The following is a 15,881-nucleotide window of genomic DNA, read 5'->3' as shown; positions in this document are numbered from 1 at the left end:
CTTAATTACCTCCTCCTTGTATAGATCAGTTCTCCAGAGTCTTGCTAATGACCTAATTATTCTATTCAGATGGTGCAGCAGAGACACATCTAAATGTTGCAGGAAAGCGGCCCTTGAGGACTGCAGTTTGATACCCCTGCAGTGTAGACTATATTAATTCTGGCTGATTGTGAACTGGTTATCAAATGCAGAACACAATAAAAGTATCATTTATGTTTTAAGAGTGCACTGAACATACTGTTTATTGCATTAGGTGACAGGCTAAAACACATGCCGCACAAGCTCAGAGTCTGAGCTCCACAGAAAAACAAAAGCCACACAGCCAACAAATCAGACAAACCCACACCGTCCTCTGCTCCGCTGTCTGCCAACACACTCTACCCAATGCTGCCATCATAATACTGTTAGGAAGCAATTTACAGATTTGTCTCCATTCAGCCCACCCATCAAGACACGGTACTGATCGCAAGTCTGATTTACATGTTCAACTCCTATCGTGATGAAAGAACAATAAGGAGGCGTCACATTTTGGGAATCGGTGTGAAGTTCAGAGGCATGGGCGCCGAGACCAAACAAAGCCGTTGACTTTTCGGGATACAGAAAGACAAAAACCTTTTTGTCCTACAGCAGCACAGAGATGCATGGTGCAGTTTATCAGAGATTTTCCCCATGTCATCCTCGACCCACTCCTGTCTGGCTCTCTGAACGGCCGACAGATTGTGATATCCAATAAATCAAGATTTACTACGGCCACGGGTGAATAATAATAACAATAATAATAAAAAGCAACATAAGTCCTAATAATACGTGGCCGAGTCAAGTCTCTATTCAGCTGGTCCTGGTGTGGGTTTTCCAATTCAGCGTGTAAACAAGCTGCACTATCTCTTGATTAAATCACTTCCTCAGCACAGCTTCCAGCGAGGCTCTGCAAATGCAACTGCATTTCACCAACTTCTGTGAAAACCTAAAGCAAGAACAGCTTTTAAATGTTATTTGTCCCCGTCTAAAATTGCAACTAATCTCATTACTCCCCCCCTTAAGCTTTGAACAGATCGAATTAAAAAGCTGCCAGTTACAGGTTATTCCACAGGTTTAACGTCGTTTTAATTCACAGCGCAGGTAAACAAACCTTGGGAGGCTGAACAGGGTGTCACCGAGCTATCATCTCCTTGGTTGTTAGGAAACTGCAGCAGAGGAGGAGTGTGCCTGTCCTGGTGTGTGTGTGCGAGTATTAAAAGATTACACTAATTTCTATGGAACACTAATTTCTTGCATTATGTTGACTTCAAAAGGAGTGCTTTAAGCCTCAAACGGCTTCGGTTCGCCTCCTTGATTGAAGTCAACTTGTCCAGGACGCCGCAGTACGAACCGATGCTCGAACTTTGACTCGTCATCTCCCAAAGACTCTCTGCTCTTCTACTTACTTTAGCTGGGCAGCAAAATTCTGAACTTGTCAAGAAAAAACAAACAACGTGTCTCAAAGCATTAAACTAGCTCAAGAAGGCTAACCATTTTATTCGTTCTAATAAGTAGCTTATAGTTTATTATCATGAGGTTTGTTGCTAATTTTCCATTATAAGACTGCAGAAAATAGCCTAAATATATGGTAATTGCAACGTCAAGGTGTCTTTCAAAAGACTAAGTGAGTCTAGTTTAGCTAGCTCAAAATGGCTAACCAGTTTTTTCATTGTAATCCAAGTAGCTTATGATTTATCATCATGAGGTTTATTGCTAAATTTTTATTAGAATACATACAAATGGGCGTGCCATGAGTCCTCGACGCGGCCGTCGTGGGTTCGATTCCCGGACCCGGCGATATTTGCCACATGTCTTCCCCAGTCTCCTTCCCCCTTTCCTGTCAGCCTACTTTCATATAAGGCCCCCTAGAGGGGAGGAAAAGAAAAAAGAATGCATATGTAACAGGTGGCACCATTAGGTGTTGCACTCTCTCCAGCCTGTGCCTCCATAAAAGGGAAGCTGATGGGGTGGTGGCCAGGTGTCAATTTCCTGTGTGTTAGACCAGCTGTGTGTTGGGCCCACGCTGTTTGCTGGCTGTGGTAGGTTGGGGGAAATCGTTTTAAAGTGATTCTTTTAAGTAAGTTGTGCTGATGTGGTGTTTTTATACAGGACTGCATTGTTGATGGTGTTGGCTGGTAGCGTTACCTGGGCGTGGGTGTTCGACGCCGCAGGTAGGTTTTATACATTGGTCTTTTTAATCCGAATGAATTGTGTGTTTATATATTGTTTTATTTGCTAAGGTTGCACCACATTGGATACACCAAGATTTGATTTGGAAGTGTTGATTTATCCAATGCAGGTAGGCAGTGTTTTAATGTGTTTTAGGTTGATTTGATTAAAATGATTTAATACGCATTTAGTAATTTTTGTTTCACAGGTTTTGCACTGCCTCCTGCTGTCCTTTTAGCGTTTGTTTTTTTCTTTTTTGTTAGTCCGCCCAGTTAGGATCATTTTTCTGCTTGTAGTACTTGTGAGGGCGGGCTAACAACTTTTTCCATTCATTTTGTTTGTTTTGGTTATTTTGTGGCACTTCCCTGAATACTTACATCCTGTTTGGTGTGATCCCTATGTTGGGTTGACAACGAACGGATAAAGCTAGCAGGGAATCCTTCATGTATTCAACAATAAATATCAATAATTAACTTAATCCCTGTTGTTGATTATTACGCTTTGGCTGGTCTCAGCTATAACACATAAAAATATCAAATATATAATCATTACAATATCAAGGCATGTAATATCAATGCAAAGGATCTTCAACATTCACAGGGTTAGGGACCTCAGAATTCTGCTAACAGCCAAGATCCACAAATAACTGAATCCCTCTAAAATACCTACAAATACTTATGTTACTAATTCAAACACCAAATATCCCTTAATATGCATTAATACCCAAACCGTATTTGAAATATTGAAAGAGCTGACGTCTACGGTGCTCTTCTTTGCTCCCCGGGGTTACAGCCAATAAGGAACGCGACGAGTAAATACCAATCCTGAACCGGCGACTGTACAGACATCACCCAATGGCATTTAAATTAGCATTGAACATAAATATTTCAGCTGTCCAAGTAGCATTTTCAATCAAATAGTTTTCATATAATCTATAAAAAAAATAAAAGAGCAAATAGGCAAATTTTTCCATGAGTGAGTCAGAGGGATTCAACAGATTTATGTTTGCAGGCTAAAAAATTTTAAATCTCAGGAATGAGCACTCTGGATGTCAATAAGGTATATTTAGTCTGATGCAAGTCATCTAAGGTAACAGAGATATATTTGCTGCAATTAGGTAAGAAGCAAAAGGAGAACAATATGGATTTATCCCTGATATCATTACAGCAGCATTGCCATAGCAATAATCTTTTTTTTAAAGCCAAATTCATCTTTTGGCAAAAAAAAAAAGAAAAGAAAGACTTGAGTCAATATGGAAGGTGACAATATGCAGGGAGAAACTGACAGATGAAATACTACATGCTGATTGTTTCTCTCTGTTTGACAAAAGGATAAAAAAAAATTGGCTGAATTTTTCTCTTCTCTTAACCTCTCCTTCCTCAAAATGAAGTCCTAATGGTGTGAATTAATCCATAGAAAATGTTCTTACTCCTGACATCTAAGGCTCAAGCTGATTTTTAATCAGCTTCTATCTCAATTATAATCAACAAATAATGTGCAGCTTAGAAGTTTGTCTTTTAAACAGTCATTCACGTAACAGTTTCTGTAAATACCCATCGTCTATCCAATCATTTATCTAAAACCTCTTAGCCTTTCTAGGTTTTCTCTGTCAATAAACAAAAATTATTTAAAGAGGCTCATTCCGCCTGCAGCCAATGCGCCTCTGTCGTCACTTCTTTGTCCTTTTCCTCTTTGTGTTTCTCCCATTTTGCTGCGTTTCGTCTTTGGAGAGGGCGTCGGTTTCGCCCGCAGCACTTGTCGAGTTGAAGGCACGGGCCAGGTGGTATGCAGTTTCGACTGCCAATTAGAGCGGTGACCATGTGAGAAGCGGCCCGAGATAACTTCTAATTACCAATGGACCTCGGAGGCATAACAATTAGCTTCGCCTTTAAATAAACCCAACAAGAGCAAACCCATAAAGTCCGCTGCCAAAGTCCGTTTTCCTCCGTTTCAGTTTGCAAATATAACCCTGCAGAGAACCTTACGTGGCCTTGCTGAGCGTCTGAAGTGGTGCTCATACGATATCGAGTCCCTATTGAGTGCATTTATTTTCTTCCCCTGACAAGGTCACCGAGACTGCCAGCCTGCAACGATCACAGTGATGAAAATAACTAGCATGGAAGACATTTTGCAGTCATGAAGACACTGAAGGAAAGAGCAACACACTCGGTTCAGAGTGCAGAGCCCCGTAAAAGTATTCACACCGCATGCGTCACATCACAACCACAAACCACAGGGTTATGTTTGATGCTCCAACACAAAGTATTTGTGAGGAAGAAAAATTTTAACTTATACAAAAACACGTTACAAAACCATGCAGTTTGTGTTCTCAGCCCACTTTACTCTAACACCCCTAAATAACAACCAGAGAACCAATCTGTAACTGGCTTTGTGGTGACAAATTTTGTACTTTGGACTTATTTACCGGAAAAATTTAATTACAAAAATGTTTTTATCATCTTGATCTTTGGTTGAAATGTGTTCAGAGGTTGCAGATGCAAAACCAGACGTGTATCAGACTTTATCTTTTTATGTAAGCTGTTGCTTGAGATGGAAAGTTCTTTTAGGGAAGTGTGAATTTGTGTACGTGACAAGCTGTACAAAAAAAGCGATGTATGCACATGTTTCTTCATTCTTGTCTTTTCTCAACAGTCTAAGCTTGTTGACCCTTGAATAAAATATCTTAAAGACAAATGCGCATTTCTCTGTATAACTGATTCAGTGTTTCTACCTTTCAATAAGAGAACTCTGATGCGAACCACAACAAGCAAACTCTGGTCCACATAAAAACCTGAGTCTCCGTTTAGTTTAAGTCACCTCTGGCACCGTTTGGATGCATTTTTGAACTCAAAGTGGATCTGAGACATCTCCAAAAGCAGAAAGCAGACTACAGAGCAGGGCCTTCTGGGTAAATACAACCAAAACAAATGCAAGAACCTAGTGCTAGAGGGAGAAATGGCTTGTCCTGAGTCAATTGTTGATGAAAGATAAAAACCAATTCCTGCAACTGCTAAAATTTGATGCTACTCCATTTTTGTCTCTATTTTGTGAAGAAGGTTGTTGTGCTCAGTGTCTTGTTCTATGATTTTCATGTTGTTTCCCTTCAGTGATACTTGGGGCAGTGCCACCACAAGTGAGAGAGTAAACATGTTTCTCAAAGGGTTTGGTTCATTTGACAATCTACCTGAAAATGTAAAATGTCGCAACTTTGGTCCCCAACTGAACGCAGTCCACTGAACAGACACCTAAACATTCTCTGATTTTTCAAATCAGAGAATCAACCAAGATTTCCACACTTACTTAATTTACTATAAAGATTGACCATCCACGTCAGAGGAAATCAAGTTAGGACAATTATTAGTCACGTAATTCTACAAGGAAGAGTCTTGAGAAAATGCCAATGTTCAAAGAAAGACATAAGTCTTGTTTGCAATTTGCCAACAAGTCATGAAGGAAACTTAGCAAATGAGAACAAAATTGAGCTCTTTGGCATGAGGGAGGATTAGTTCTGCCAAAAACTAACCCTATCCTCACACCTTCCTCATTCCACCATTAGTTGTGGTAGCATCGTGTAGAAGGTTTTCTTTCCTTCAGTAGAGAGGGGGTTTGTCAGTCGACGGGGCGATGGACTGACATAAAACAGACCAATCCTGGAAGATAACCTGTTATAGAAACTACAAAGGTCTTGAGAATAGGGTGGGCATTCCTATTCTAGCACAACGACAATAAACATGGAGCCAGAGCTACAATGGAACGATTTAGATTAAAGAATAAAATAGAAGATTTTGATTGGAAATCATGTTAGCACCTTTTTCATTTGTGTCATCATATTGCATAACATCTGACATCGAGATGTAAATACTTGTAGGTACTGCAAGTGCCTGGGCCAAATAATAATCAGCTCAGCAAATTAACGACTTTCTCAACAAAGATCTAATCAAAATTCAGATCAAGAGGAAAATAATATCTCTTGTTGTGGTGCTAAGAGGGATATAACATGGTTTTTACATACAGCGGAAGCTGGCAATGGTCATGCTGTGCTTCACCAAATGGCACCTGCCAATAAGCATCACCAAATGAGCCACTGCCGCCGCCAATAAAACGCCCCGCTTTAATCTGACGAGCCTAATTGCAGGACCGACGTGTCGTCTCAACATGGCTGATTGCGCTCGGGAAAGATTAAGGTGGCAATTGTGGGGATTCTCGACAGGCGGAAGACGACGGACTTTAATTGTCATTTAGCAATCATCTGTGATAACTTCACGACTGAGGGAAAATGTGGCTGAGGACGTTTTCCTTTTCCTGTGAAATGCCTTGCATTCCCCGTAGAGTTTGTGCAGTCTGCTCAGATTTTCAGAAAGGGTAAAAAAAAAAAAAAAAAAAAGACTATTGCTGAGGTGTTTCTTGGAAAACAGCCAGGACTGTTAAGTGGAAACAGAGGGCAAATCAAAAAGGCAGAGAGATGTCCAAAGGGAATACTCTGAAAGAAGAAAAGACGGTTTGTGACTGAGCCAAGAGGCCCCAGTGCAGGACAACTGTTGGTGAAATATACTTGTACAAGCAGCAGAGGCTTGCCAACCACCAAACCCCCCCTGGAGCCTGGAAACATTTTTCTGCTGCAGCCTCGGGTCGAAGACCTACAACTGTAAAGCCGCGCACTTAAAAGGCTGATTGGGTGTGTGGTGAGCTGGGGGGATTCCTCTGTCTGAGGCTGAACGGCAGAACTGAATAACTGATTACAGCAAAGCCAGCGCTGACTTGGACTCAACCTTCACGCTACGGCAGCCGAGGACTAAAGGAAGATACCTTACAGGAAAGCTCTTAAAGCAGGAAGTCAGATCGTTATGAGAAACTCGCGGAAACTTTGGAATGAGCCGTTGGGCACTCACGTGTGGAATACTTTCCGTTCAGCACCGGCACGCTTTGAAGTGGAAATGGCGGCGTCGCCGCTAGAGCGGTTTCATCAGGCCTTGACTCGCAATGCGTCTTCGTCTGGTTGGCAGCTGGTGAAAGTTGCCATGATTCACTGTGACGCGCGGTAAAAGAGCTTGAGAAAAGGACTGCCATTCAGAGGAATTACATTCCCCTCTGGATTGAAATCTTTAGAGCACTCAGAAAAGACAGGACTAAGTCTGGCTGAGGCGGCAATTATCAGCAGAGCCTTCCTCTTAAAATAGTTTCCCCCGTCGCATGTCACGTAACCAATTGCGATTGCCAATAGAGAAAACAAATATGCATCCAAAATTTGGTTTGCAGCAACCCCAGGGATCACCCTATAGTTTTCACAATGGTCACATTTACAAATGTGAGATTTTAGCACCAATTATGCAATTGTAAAACTCTTGTTAATTTTGGGTAGATGTTCATTCTCTACTCCATAGCTCTACCAATGTTAAGTTCTCAGCCTTAGAAGTTCAGAAAACAAAAAACAAAAACCTTGTCAAAGAGTACAATTATATGAATCCCATGGAGTGACTCAAGAAGCACAAATTCAGTTGTAAAGACTGTAAATCCATAAGACATGCTAAATAGAGATGACCCAATACTTAATTTTCAAACTTGATATTGATACTAGAAAATATACTCTACACTGTTTTTGATATTACAGTAACATTTTTTGAAGGCACATGCTCTCTTTCTTTTTAGGCAAGAGAAAAAATATATATAATTAATCTTAGTATCCAGAAAACTTGTGCTGGGGCGCGAGGACAATCCACCTGCAGCGTATCGTCGTTTTGTGATATATGTTAAGTTACAAAAATTTGGAGTTGCACGAACAGGCATCATAATTCTAAAATAATGTGCAAGACCAATGGGCAGGTGTAGGGACCGTGCCCAGTTCAGTGCGTATTTATCCCATATGTACAGTATATCATTCTGTGTTTATATTTTTCAATCCTATTGAATACGAATGATTTGATTAACCTTTAACATGCCTGATTTTCCCCCCAAGTGTGGAACGATATTGATCATTTTATTGTACTCTACTGTCCTTCATGAAAGTGTGTACCTTTGAGTCAGTTGTGCAATTGTTTTATTATAGCTGCTTTACTTTAGTGTGTGCTTCCATTTGTCTGTAAACTTGCTATTGACAACAAAATGAAATGGAGGCAAAAATAAAAGATCTTTCTATAATAAATTAGAAACATAAGCTTCCTTTATAAACGTCTGAAAAAGAAGAAATACACAAATTTGGCCAAAAGTGAATGAGTCACTGGATCGATTTGATGCAAATTAATATCTTTAAATAGTTCCTTTTAATAGTAATAGTAAATCGAGATACAGTGAACCCTCATTTATCGCGGGGGTTGCGTTCCGAAAAAAACCCCCGTGATAGGCGAAATCCGTGAAGTAGTTACCTTTATTTTTTACAATTATTATACAGCATAATTAAATACTCTACATTGAAACCAAAGAACAAAACCTGTTTTCAGGCCCAATCATTTTTTGAAACAAATATAACGCTTTCTTACAAATAACTACAGTAAAATAATCATTGTAATCATCAATACGAAGTACAGTAGGACAAATTGTGACTCGCGTATTTCACTGTGATACTGCAGCCTGACTCCGCTCTCTAGTGGCTTTTTCTTCTGAAGCCTGTGGGGCAGGTGTGTTTTTTCGAGAGAAGAACATAGTTATCGGTAGTTGTTGTCGCTCTTTTTTCTTCTGGGCAAAAACATTTGCCAAAATTTGCCAAGCTGTATTACGTATATTTAAATACCGTAACGTTATTGGCACACAGGTAGAGAAGAAGCGCGGAGACTGTTTAGCCAATCAGGACGCAGAACACAATGTACTGTGAAAAAAAAACAAAAAAACAGCGAAGCCGTGAAAGGTGACCCGAGTTATAGCGAGGGTTCACTGCAATTATTTTTGACAACCCGGGTGCTCACTATAGGTTTCTAGCTGTAAAGCAAAATAACGGTTGTACAAGTTGAATTTTGCACAAATCTTAAACGAGGGGCAGTAGTAGTAAGAAAGCTCCCCAAATCAAATTCTGCTTCCCCCCCGGCTGCTCTAAACACTGCAACTCAGCTACCCAGCTACCCAAGGTCATCCCATCCAGTCAGATTAAAGAACTGATGAGCCAGGGCCTCTTTGCCTTTATTCCACCGGCTTGTTGCTCATAAAAAAATCTAGGCAACAAGCTGCGGACGCCTTCATTAGGAAATGACATCTCTGGGATCACAACAAAACTCCAAGCCCATAAACTTGGAATTTATCAACACATGGGACACTGCAGGCCATGAAAGCAAGACTGATTAATGTTTACGACATATTAAAAAATATATATCAAAGGAAATCTTTTTGTTGCTCTTAATGAGCCTGCTGCCAGGGGACTATCCAGCTCCTGTAAAGTGTTTAGTGCGGAGATATCTCTCTTCTGAGCTCGCAGTGTGCTGTAAATTCAACAGTTGCACAGGCTTAAACCAAAGGAAACACAGCGAACACTGGAGTCAAAGAGGTAAGGTTTGCTCTAGTTAGACAGAAACACTATTTTCCAGGTCTACACAAGTAAGAAAGAAAATGTAGAAAAACCTGCATTTCCAGATGCAAATGCTATAAATTTCTCAATTTTTCTATTATCAAGCCATCTTTTTTCTCTCCTGCATATCTGAGATCACGTCAAGAAGCCAACAGGTGTAGGAAGGACACGTAGGGCGCATTCACACCAGTTCTGATTAGTCTGCTTTAATCGAACTCGAGTTTGGTTGCCTTGAACGTCCGGCTCATTTGGGGAGATGTAAATGCGCAATCAAAACTCTGGTGCGGACCAAATAATAAGCAAACTCTGGTAGGTTCGGTTGAACCTAGGTTTGTGGTGCGATTCGAATGCACATGTGAATGCCAAGTGAACTGGAGAGTCCTCCAGAAGCAGGAGACAAACTGCAGGGCAGGACATTCAGGTCAAATACAACCAAAACAAAGTTGTGGGAGTATTGCAAGTAGGAGAATTAGCTTGTGGTGTTTTGCCAAAGACAAGAAAAATCTTCAACTGCTAAAATGTGACGCCACTCCATTCTTCTTGTTACATTTTGTGAAGGAGGAAGTTCCACCTAGTGTCTTCTTCTGAGGTTTTTATTTTGTTTCCTTCAGTTATTCTTGGTGCAGCGCCACCACAGACGAAGGGGGCTGGCGGGAACAGGTTTCTCAATGTGGCATGTATGCAGAAAAACTCTTAAGGTCCAAGACATCCTGATCACATGACACAACCACCACAACTAATTTCTTGGATGACTACTTTTTACCTTTACCTGATGCTGAAGAATTGCTACTCGTATTCGAGTACAATTTCTGAGTATTCTACCCACCTCTGCATCTAACAGAAGAAAAGTATTAGCATCAATTTATTCATCCGCCCGTTTGTCCCTCTATTATTCTATCAGTGTGTCCATTCATCCATCTCGCCTTCCTCCTTTTTACCTTCTAGTTTTTGGTATTTCCAGCTGCCTTCACATAAAGCCTGAACAATTTAAATTCCAACAGTAAACTTACATCAAGCGTAAAAGGATTGAGACAAATGTCAACTTGAGAATGTGAAAGAATAAACTTGATAGAGGCAATGCTGCATATTTTGATATCAATCCGATACCAAGAGGTATTGCAGATACTGATAATACCAATAATTATTTAAATATGATATCTCATGAAACTTCTAGGACAGAATTTAGATAAAGTTTATAGATAATCTACAAAATATTTTGACAACATATTCCCATGATAAACAGAAAAAAACCTGATTTGTGTGCATTGTTTTACAAGTAAACAAAAAACATTTTTTATCATGATTTATGAACAAATCAAAATCTTTTTTTATGGCAGTCATAAAAAACTAGAATGACAAAATAATTTTAAAATAATCAATAGGGAACATGACACTAAAGTTTCATCTTAGTATCAATCAGATACCAACTTGGTATCGATATTATCAATATTTTGGAGTCACCCACCTCTAATTTATGATGTGAAAAGTGTGCAGGTAAACCGAAATTATTTGCTTTTTTTAAAAAAATAACTTCATCTGCCAATAAGTATACGAGTAATTAAAATAATAAGCACATGCTCAGATCAGGCTAAATACAGGTGATTTAAAAAAAAAGCACGAGGCAAACATGCAGACAGCGCCCGCACTGGGTCTTTAAAATTTCTCATCTGCTCAGATCGGTCAGGAAAGTTACAGTTCAACACCTGGTCATCCTCACTAAGACTTTAATCCCGCGTGTTCACCTCTCAGTTTAACGCAGCCAGCTTAGAAACTATAATTAGAAAAGAAGGTGATGCTACCAAAGTGTCAAAGCACGCGTTCTTGTTTCGGTTCTGACCTGAAGTCGCTCCGGAGCGGCGAGCGGCGTCCCGGTACTTGTCGGCGTGCCGTGGCCGCCGGAGGCTGCGCGCGGAGCGGACTGGTAGGCGCAAGTCAGCCCCGCCGCGAGAGCTCCGACCGAGAGCACGCGCTCCGAACTGCCTGTTTGAATGGTAAGTTCACTCCCCCGCGAGGCAGAAGCAAAAGCAGGCTCCTCTCCTGTTATCCGCGAAGGTTGGAGGACGGCAGAGAGCGGTGAAGTGCGGGGATGCTGTTCCCTCCGCTCCCAGGCAGCGAGTGGCGGGCGGGTTAGTCCCTGAAGGCTGACCATGAGGGGCACGACGCCGCTACGCCCCTCAGCATCCTCACCACTCACTCACATCTGATCGTTCAGTCAAAAATCCTCCGATTTATCCACTGCCCAGATCATTTAAAAACAAACCCCACCCGGTCTACATCACCCGCAGCTGATTTCTAACTGAATTTGCTTCATTGGTGATACTTTAGTGACAGTAACCTAAAGAATAAACTGTGTGTATTTGTAGTGCCCTCCCTCCTTCCACCTTCACGCTATCGCTGCAGCTGTTTTCCATCAGTGCAGCTGACTAATAGGATAACAGAGATGACTGGCGGATTAAAGGCAGCCAGTCTAAGCAGGTCCACCAAGCTAATGACACTCAGTCAGAGCAGCCTGAGGCCCTGCAGGAGACGGACCTGTTGGGCTGGCCGGTGTCACCAGCAATACCAATTTTATTTATTTATTTTTGTTCCTTTATGTCCTGAATCTATGAGGGGAAAACTTAGTTTTTTCTTAATGGATGCTACTGCTACTGAATTAATCATATCAGATTTGATTTGATCTGTCTAGAGTGGAAAACTTGCACCTTCAAGGTTTTCAGTGGAGGATATCTGAGATGTTTTTAAAGAAAAACCAAGACGTGTGCTTTGGCAAAGTGGGCATTGCCCGAGAACGTTTTCCACTTTTTCTATAGCTATACAGCCACAAACCTCACTGTATTTACTGGAATTTTATTTTAAAATTTTGAAGATGGCTAAAAAAAAAAAAAAAAATTCATTAAAATCTGAAAAGTGTGGTGTGCATTTATTTTCAACCCCTGTAAGGTGGTAGGTTACTCTTTCAAAGTATTGTACGTCTGCTTTCCAAAAAGGTGAAGAAAATATAAGTTAGCTTTAATCTTAAGGTGAGAAAAATCATATGATATAATTATAATAATAATAATAATTATTATTATTATTATTATTATTATTATTATTATTATTATTATTAAGGTTAATGGATAAAGTTCAAAAAGGTCACACTATTTTGTTAAGGACGACACTCGTGTCAATTTTTCTCTTAAATATATGAGCAACTTTTCTCCAGCAGCCTGTACAACACCCTGTTTGCATGTAGATATGTTCCCCACAATTTCCTGTGTGGTTTTGGCTGCTGAACTGTCTTAAGTTCAGCAGACGGTTTGGCGCTTTGGCTGCACGGGTCCTTAACAAGTCAGCTGAGCGTGCACATCGGAGCGCCGTCTGCTGGCACCACATCTGCATCGGGGAAAGTGGGGAACGCAGCGCGTCTTTGCTGCGTGGGAAAGCGAAGACAGGCCGGTGAAAACGGGAGCTGGGAAACAGAGGCAGAGTTGTATGCAAAAATCTTGTTTTCTTCTCTTCCTTTTGGCCACAATGTGCCGTTGTGATGGCAGATATGGTAATGTTTGTTGCCATGGTGTTTTGCACCAATTGTGAACCCAGGATGATTACTGCTGTTAAAGGGAGAAATGGATTTATTGCAGCCCCCCCACCTCCCTCAGTACTTTCAGAGTCATGAGGTAAATAGAAATAAAATCAGCTATATTTGAACTAATGCTGTCCTTTTGTATGAGGACTAATTTACAGGAAGATTGCATTTTCTGAGTCAGGGCCAGGGTACAGGCAGTATGTAACCTTTAATACACACACACACACACACACACACACACACACACACACACACACACACACACACACACACACACACACACACACACACACACACACACACACCCACACACACACATATATATATTTTTGTTGTTGTCACTATGTTGTTACAGTATGGTTTGAGAGAGATAATCTGTGAAAAAAAAGTCCTCTGCCTATTCCTAGTGCTAACTAGAAACAACCAATCAGAGCCAGGGGTCTTAGCGCTGTCAATCACAATGTTGTTGTGAATGCTATGGTTAGTTAGCATGGCCAACTGATAACGGCAGATGGACAGATATTCCGTAACATTAAGTTGTTTCTCCCCCATTAGCACATTTAGCGTACATGAGGATGATTGACAGCGCTAAGACCCGCCTCCTGGCCCTGATGGGTTGTTTCTGACAGGGAGCGGTGCATTGATTCAGACAGAAATAGGAGCTGGATCTTTTCATAGACCATCTGTCACAACATTTTGATCTTTTAACAAATGTGATTTTTTTTTTGTAAACGTCACATACCGCACCTTCAAAGGGAGTACAACAACATTTTTTACAATAGTCATTATTTGGTAAAATTCAGTTGTCACTTTGACATTAAACGGTTTTTTTGTGGTAATTTCTCAACAAAAAAAACAGCCACTTTTTGTTGCTCATGATTGCTATGTAAAAGCAATAAAAACAGTAAAACATCCAAGCGTGCGAATAGTTTTAAAAATATAATTATATAATGTTTTTTTGTTTGTTGCTGCTTTGTGGGATGAAGCACCCGAACGCAACCTGGCTCTGCTTGCCTCCTTCGACCTGACGCTCCGTAAACAGATGCCTCGACTTTGTGCGGTCCACGCCTTTTGATCTGCCGTTTGTTTCTCAGTTTGTTCACCTCTTTCCAAGCGTGGCTGCCGAATCAGAAATGGAGCGACGTGATTAAACACGACTCGCTTCACTCAGCTTCGCTCGTGCTGCCCTTTGAAAAGAAACGCGTTAGCAAGATTCACGTCGATGTCGGCTTAAAATGATGTGTAAGTCAGACAGGCTGTTGATAACTACTGATTGGGCTGGGAAAATCAATCTCATTCCTCGCTGACATTGATTGTAGCGAAGGCATCGCCAGACAGAAGCTCAAAGTGGAGAGAAATGAGTCGACAGCTCTGTTATCAGACAAACCCCGAGAGCGTGGACGCTTCTAAAAGCCCCATTGGAATAAATAGTTTCCATTGGTTTAAGAAAATGAGTAACTCGTCTCATTATGTTGGCGTAACATAGTTTCATTGTGTTATACTCTAAAAACAAGAAACCTTCTTTTCTCTAGAAACAAAGTTTGTACATTTTATTAATCACAAGAAAACCAAACCAGTTTTCTTGGCTATTTTGTCAAAAAAAAAAAAAAAAGATGGAATGATAAGAAATAGCTTCGTGTTTCTCAAGGCTCAAAATGTTGTAATAAATCCCCAAAACGTAGTCAGAGCTCTTAAATTATTTTCACACCTTATCATGTTGCACTCTGAAATCTTGGGTGTATTGTACTGCAGTTTTATTTTGTTTATTTATTTTTTACAGAGAAAAGGTAAGCCGGGGATGATTTTAAATTACAGATAGATAGATGGATACATGTATGGTTTTTACAAATTGCAATCAGAAAAGTGTGATGTGCGCCTCTATTCAGCCTTTGTAATGAACAAAAAAAAAAAGAAGTAAGGCTTGAGGACACTAGTACTTTTGAGAAATGTGGGTTTTATTTACCCAAAAATAAAAATAAAACATAAAGAAATTGAGAAATGTCACAGGTCCTTAAAAGAGGACAAACTTTGACAAATTATGACAAATTGCTGAACAAAAAGAAAGAGCAAGACAGGTCGGTGTCTTGGTGACTATAGCTAGTCACCGTAATGACTAGCTATAGTCATTACGGTGACCAATAATGAAACATAAGCATCAAGTAAACTAATTAAATGTTATTTAATTCTTTATTCTGTGTTTCAGTATTTGAGTTTTTGCGTAAATGTTTTTATTGCCTGTCACTTTGCTGCTGTTGCACAAAAATTTCCTCATTGTGGGACTATAACGGATATTTCTATGCTTCTATTCTTAGTAAACTGACATCAAAGAAATTATACAACATTTGAACCAACTGGCCATTCTGTCCTCCCCATCATGAAGCTAAACTTGGTAGTGCTTAATTAGCACCTCCTGAAAATAAACCTGCTGCATGCCAGGGCACATCTTTTCATTTCCCGAAGTGCAGAGGATCCCCTGAGGACAGGAAAAATAAGAAAAGAAAACCAAAACGTGAGCCTGAACTTTGCTTTCCTACGCAGTTCCGTTCAACTCTCATCTCAATTTAGGGCTCTGTCTGGGATTTCTCCCATTGAGTTGGATTTCTCAGGACACATATTTCCACCGGGCCAATCAGCAAACAG

At 40.5% G+C, this 15,881-nt stretch overlaps 1 protein-coding gene across 1 annotated transcript in view; it reads right to left on the bottom strand.

Moving 5' to 3' along the window:
* Window positions 1–11,839, bottom strand: part of st3gal1 (ST3 beta-galactoside alpha-2,3-sialyltransferase 1) — a 111,967-nt gene extending 100,128 nt beyond the window's left edge. Inside the window, exon 1 of the mRNA XM_023345415.1 lies at window positions 11,514–11,839. The gene's annotated coding sequence lies outside the window, so the exon portion shown is untranslated. The remainder of the gene's footprint in view (window positions 1–11,513) is intronic.
* Between the last annotated feature and the right edge of the window lie 4,042 nt (window positions 11,840–15,881).

This window comes from Xiphophorus maculatus, chromosome 13 (assembly GCF_002775205.1).
Source record: "Xiphophorus maculatus strain JP 163 A chromosome 13, X_maculatus-5.0-male, whole genome shotgun sequence".
Lineage (NCBI taxonomy): Eukaryota > Metazoa > Chordata > Actinopteri > Cyprinodontiformes > Poeciliidae > Xiphophorus > Xiphophorus maculatus.
Note: the sequence above shows the minus strand (reverse complement) of the source record. Positions and strands in the feature narration are given on the sequence as shown.